Below are 6,713 nucleotides of genomic sequence, written 5' to 3'. Positions count from 1 at the left end.
GTGGAGCCCACTCATCAAACAACCACAGCCACACATCATCTACACCTCTCTTATTTAATTTTTTTTTCATTTTTCTAAAGGTGAGAGAGATGGAGATAAAATACAAATCACACCTAAGCTACTACTCTACCTCTCTCATTCACCTAGAATGTATCTACATGGACCCAGTTGACATTCACTCATCAGCCATACACCCTTGGCGAATCACCTCTTTGATCCTAAATTCTACTTAACAAAAAAAAAGAAAGAGAGAGAGAGAGTTATGTCCAAATTACACCCAAAACTTCACCATACCTCTTCAATCTTCTGGAAACATCTACATGGGGCCACTAGGCAGCCTCTCTTGCTAAACATGGATGGAGTACAAGTTAGGACATAGCCTCATTAGTTTCTAACTCATAAAAATCGTGTCCATGCCATATCATGCCACCTATCTCTCCCTTGCCAGCACAACAATCACTATTTGGTCAACCATTTCACCAGCAAACTCAACTCTTCTTCCTCATCATGTTTCACTAAGAATTAGACCAAGAACTTCACTGTAGAGCCAAGAACATCCTCCTCAATCCTTTCAACCGAAGATGTTTAATCCATTGCTTGATTTCTCTGGTGAGCTTCGCTGCATTTCAACCATGGCAACGTAATCTACACACCATACCTAATATTTTCGTATTCAATATTCTGCATTTTCCATGGATCGAACACCTGCGTCGAGCTCGTCGTCGCTCCCGGTGTCCAGTGCGCAGCCGCGGGTTCGCGTCGCCGTTCCCGTCGACCCAGGCCATCTCAGACCAAGCCACTGCGCCATGATTGTCACCAAGACCCTAGGAGCAAGACCACCGAAGGAAACGAGCTGAGGCACCGTCGTTAAAGAGATCGAGCCTTTCTTCTTCAACTCCGGCCGCCGGCGTCAATCTTCAATTCCCGCTGCTCTGGTGAGCCTCGTGTCGATTTCTCACATATACACCATCCTTGAGACCTCTCTAACCACCTGTACACCTTCTCTTAGCTCTCCATCTACCGGACCGTGCTGTCACCGTGAAGCCGACATCATCCTCCGCCTTCAAGCCGTTCCGCGAGCTGCTGCTGCCGTCCAAGCCTCGCCAACACCGTGCTTCTGACCGGTGAGCACCCTAAACCCCCCAAAGATCGAATGCATGCATTCCTTTAGCCCAAAATCAAGTTCCACCGCAACATGCAAAGCCATCTGAAAACCTTCTCCACTATTCTGCAACATACGGGCGCTATGGTTGACCATTTACAGCATATTCACCTTCTCTAGGATTGCATTGACGTGGGACACACTTTTTATTTTTATTCCGACACCATCCGAGCCTCCGTTTGCCGCCGGCGAGCTTGAAATCGAGCTCGGCCATAGCTTGTCCTGCTTCAGCTCGAACCAGGGACCTCCTCACAAGAATTTAATTTAATGTAGGGTCCTTTCTTCAAAAGCACAGGACACACAGCACTGTTGCAGGACCTACTCATATTTATTGAAAACAGGAAGGACTCTTAATGAAAACAGCTATTCAACATGTGCTGAATTGTTCAAATCTACTTTAAACTTCAAAAATGCATACTCCTAACTAATTCATCTAAACTCTTTTTAGGTGAAACCAATTTCTATAGATTCACAAAATTTAGCACTATAATGTTATAAAATAAGAAGTGCCACATAAAGTACAAAAATCTATCTCTAAAATTCATCTAAGAAAAATCAAACATAAAATATGCACAGGATTATAAAATGCATAGAAAACTCATTACAACTCATTTTAGAGCAAACTTAGCTTCAACAGATCCACCAACATGTTCTCTAAAATCAAAGTAAAATAAAACATATACACAATTTACATCAAATGCCTCTAAAACTATTACTTCCAAGTTAAGCTGAAATTTAGAAATTGATATAAAATTCATCTTAGATCCTTTTTGAGTAAACACAAGTTCTGTAGAATCACCAAAACATATAATTCCAAGTTATAAAATAAAATTATATACTTACTATATAATAAAAGCCTATAAAAATTTATGTAAGTAATAACCAACATAGAGCAGCCTTTAAATTGTAAAATTTGTAGAAATTCATTTTTATTTCAAATGGAATGAACCAAGTTTCTATAGAACCAGAACAGTGAGCTTCATCGTAGTAAAATAAAATATGACACCTTCTATACAGATTATAGCTCTAATCTTTAAAAAGATAACCTAGGAGTTAATCACCTAGTAATGATTAAGCAAAATATATGTGTAAAGGTATTTAAAATGCACTCTAGCTATGAATAAACCAAAATAAAACTTGTTAGACCAGAGAGGTCATAGTTCCAGCCTTAATTCCCAAAGACTTAGCAAACTTAACTCATATAACAATTTCTAGGTTGGTATGTTAAGTAACTAACATAGACCATCCCTATTTATAAAATGTGTAGTAAAATAATATAAACTCTAAAATTATGAACTAAGATTAGATTAGTTAACTAAAATACTCATTTTATACATCACTAGCTAGATGAGGCAAGTTCTAGACCTAAACCTCTAAAGCCATGAACCTATATAACACTATACACCTATAACATGTTATAACTTGTAAAATACATAAAGAATTCATATTAACTCTAAAAATTATGAAACCAAATATGTTAGTCCTAGAAAACACATATCTTCACCCCAGCAAATATGAACTTAATAAGAATCACCTTACAATAGCATTTCACAATAGTACCTAAGTAAATCCTATATTATACCAAGCAAACTTCTAAAATTCATAACTCCCAAATAAAAAGAGATAAAATAGATATTCTTTCACCTAAATTCATCTTAGACCAATACCTATCCACTGTGCACAAATCATGCATTTTAGAGCATTTTGGATTTTTCGCATATTTCGGTGTCTGATTGCTTAGACGGTGAAGAAGTGATTTAGGTGCTAACATTTTCCAGTTGCAAGGCAAGTCCCACCTCCCTCTCTTTAATCACTTTGAACTTATGTTTTGGAGGTTATTGAAAATGTTTGCAAATCTTGCATGTCGATTGTACAGTAATAAATTAAAACACCTTAACCCCACATATATCCATATCCATCATTCCAATACTTAGGAACAATATGACTATACTGTCGACGTTTGATGTCGCGATTCCGGTATTTGCATAGTATAGGGATCATTGGTACTAGGATATATGCGAAATTGTAATAAAAGAAATGGGGATGAGGATTTTTATACAGGTTCAGGCCCCTGAATTGTTAGGTAATAACCCTACTCCTGTCGGTCGAAGCCGGTCGTTGCTCTTATTCACCATGATCACACCAGTACAATATTTGGGGTAGCCTATCTAACTGGTGCCGACTTGACAGCCATAAAACCATCACGTAGTCGACAACAGAGTATTCTTCCTCCTCGAATCCGTGCCCGGCGAGATCAAAGACAGTCTCTCCTGACAGCATCCGTAGACACCGTAGGGGACTAGCCATGCTTATCTCTAAAGTCGATATCCGGCGGCTTGTCTTGGCGTATGTTGGCTTGTATGTTGATCTATTGCTCCGTGTCCTCTCTCTCCTCCTAGGGGCCTTGTATTTATACCCATAGGTGTCTCCTTGTCCAAGTAGAACTAGGGAAACTAATATGGATACAATCCGAGTAGTCCTTGTCGTTTCCATGTAGAACTCTATTCATCCTTCCTTACGCGGAACTCTTCCTATATCCGAAGGTTGTTTCCATATAAGACATGGTATGTGGTGGGTCCTACCGAGATTTAGTCAACTACTATTAGGTATGTAGTATCTATAACCCTGACATATACCACTTTATATATACGAGTTTTGATGTCACTAGGTTACAATAATGCTTAGCCATGCTTAGAATGGTGTTCCTTGTCATTATGGGCTCATTACAAACATGAAAATTGTTTCTGAAATAATCTAGACAGAACTTGAATACTTATGATTTTGATAAATAAAATGGAGCAAAATATGGATTTTAGGTTTGGGCCTCAAGTGGTGCACATATGGTGATTTGTTGTGTACTGATAGGGGCAGAGTGCGCCCAAACCGACCTAAGGACTTCACTCAATGTCAGTTCATTTCGTATACAGTGCAACCACATCCACATGTGCTAGTACGGGATAGCCCAAGCTTAGAAAATTATTTATGATTTAGCCTTACATTTTGGTAGGCCGGTGTATATGAGTTCATATAATTCAGAAGAGCTTCCTATTTACCCCGACGTGATAGTTTAGGTAACTAAGCGTGTCCAATACAACGGTATTGTGCCTCGTGGTGGGTTGCCGTTGTGTCCGCCACCACGGCGTTAAGTTTAAGGCGTGGGCCCGATGCGGGTAATCGACTGCTTCTTCTAGGACTTCAACTTAATGGGGTAAACCCCTAGTCGGTGTGCTTGAGGATTGGGTAGTCAAGCTTCCACTATTCTATATATTTATTTGGCCGGTCGGCCTATGTAACTATGAAGTAGTTGTAATTTAGAATCACTTTCGTCTTAAGTGTATTTTTCTATGTATTTCCATGCTTGAGATGAAAGTGTGAATCTAGTGCACATCCTGGGAACTAGATTCACATGAGTATGGGTTAAGAATATTTGAGATGTTGTAGATCTTTAGCCATTTTTGTCAAGTCTCCTGAATGTGTAACACAACTGGTCGCCGCCTTCGAGTGATTTGACGGGCACATCTCAGGCTAAAGTTGACTGGCAGGCTAAAGGCCCAGCAATATCTCCAATATTCCTCTCTCGAGGCATCGGATATTTCATTATGCTTGTTGTTGACTTGAATTATTCATTTCATCTCTCAATTATAATAGAAGGTCCAGAGAGCCTACGACATTTACGTTTGGCAATTATCCGAATGCCCTTCTTAGGTTCGGAGTTAATTTTTTGCTCTTCTAAAGAGGTAGGCATGGACTCCCCAGCGACCCCCACGAACTTCTCGCTGCTTCTCAGTCTGGCACCCCGTAATGAATCATGCTATACAAAAGGTAAAGCCATTGCCCACGCTGGCTTGTGGTTGGTACGGTTAATGTTTCACAACAGTAGCTCACGAACCGGTCCTTTAATTGCCATGAGCACGACCATCAAAATCACATGCTCACAACCCACCATTAATCAGGTTTTATTTATCAATTAATTATCATAACACGATGGCATCGTGAGCTACCATTAACCATAAGTAATAATGTAATATGATTCATCCCATTAATAAGCTAATGTTTCTAAGCATGGCTAAGCAATTATATATATAGCATTTAGGTGAACCAAACCAATATATAAGGTTCAAGCTAATCAATTTATTACCCATAGGAAAATAAAGTCATTGTTGGCCATAATTAAATGGGAAAGGCTCACCACCCGATAACATTCGAAAATAATGCATAAGTTAAAATAAAACATTAGCTTTAAACGGGTTCAACATGCTCAAAAGAGTTGTTTGGGATCTGTGTGACTTGCCTTGAGCTTCCTCAAACGCTTCTGAACCTTCCTCAACGTAAACGCTCTCCTCCGGAACGTTAGAAACTAAAGCAAATAAACACAATCAATAAAACAGTACAAAAACAAGCATAAACAGTACATGTGGATATTTTTAACATGTAGATCTCGATTTTAGATGAATTTAGAAACTTGAACCACTTGAATCCGAGTTACGATATTTTAGTTATGAATTTCCGAAGTTTTAATCAGATTTCATCTAATACAGGAAAACTAATAAAAGGATTTATGACGTCATCGATGACATCATCGCCGGCCATGGCTCTGAACCATGAGGTCGCCGGAGCTAGAGGACATGGCCGGGTCTTCCGAGGATACCCATGCGAAGAGGACGACGACGCGAACTCACCGGTGCGAAAAACAATGACGGACAACGATGAACGAAGGCCAGCGACAAACTCCAACGGCGGCTCGGCTCGGGTCAACCTCGGCGACGGCGCTCCGATGGTCTTCGGCGGCTGAAAAGGGGCGGCCGAGGTGCTCCTCCACCGCGCGAACCCGACGGCGACGACGGTAAGCGGCGACGGCGACCACAACCCCGGCGCGACGCGGCTGGAACGACGACAACGACGGCGGCGGCTAGGGCTACGCGGTGGCAACGCTACGGGCAACGGTAGAGCTCGGAACTTGAGGCAAACGGAAGAGGACGACTTAGGGATGCTTTATATAGGCACGGGTGAGAGAGATCGAACTCAAAACGAGAGGATTTTAACCGGAAAATCCGAGGGTTAGTTTGGAGAGGTAAACTCAAAAACGAGTTTGACTCGGATAAAATACAAGGAATTAGGTTCCGATTCTTAGGAAAAACGAGAGAGGAAGATAAAGGAAACATTTCCCCTCAACTAATTTTCGGAATGCACGAGAGATAAGGCCGGATTTGGATGGGAAAAACCTAGCCCACTCGGTCTCAGTTCGGCTGTCTAGAGGTTGAAGATGAACAGTGCAAAGGGACGAAAATTAGACTTTTCGGCTGGGCTTCTACTTCTTGGCCCGATTGAAAGAGGGACACAAAGCAGACTTCGACAGAGGGAGGGAGAGGGCTGCAGGCTGAGAGGAGATTGGGCCAAGAAAGAGAGAGGACTTTTCCTGTTTCGGCCCGAAAAGGAAAAGAGGAATTTTAATTACTTTTCCGATTAAATTAATCACTGAAATGTACTTTGAATTGTTAAAAATACTTCCAATGCTCAAATAATTTCAAGAAAAATCCTGAAAATACTTGGA

General features: G+C 40.9%; 1 long non-coding RNA gene across 1 annotated transcript; it reads left to right on the top strand.

Annotated features, from left to right (window-relative positions):
• Positions 1-234: 234 nt before the first annotated feature.
• LOC127770004 (uncharacterized) lies at positions 235-6,713 on the top strand. The gene is made up of 3 exons (XR_008016869.1): positions 235-935; positions 1,010-1,124; positions 5,701-6,713. It is a non-coding gene; the product is annotated as an uncharacterized LOC127770004 (long non-coding RNA).

The sequence above is a fragment of the Oryza glaberrima genome, chromosome 4 (genome assembly GCF_000147395.1).
Source record: "Oryza glaberrima chromosome 4, OglaRS2, whole genome shotgun sequence".
Classification (NCBI taxonomy): domain Eukaryota; kingdom Viridiplantae; phylum Streptophyta; class Magnoliopsida; order Poales; family Poaceae; genus Oryza; species Oryza glaberrima.
The sequence above is the reverse complement of the archived record's forward strand: the minus strand, read 5'-3'. Positions and strand labels throughout refer to the sequence as shown.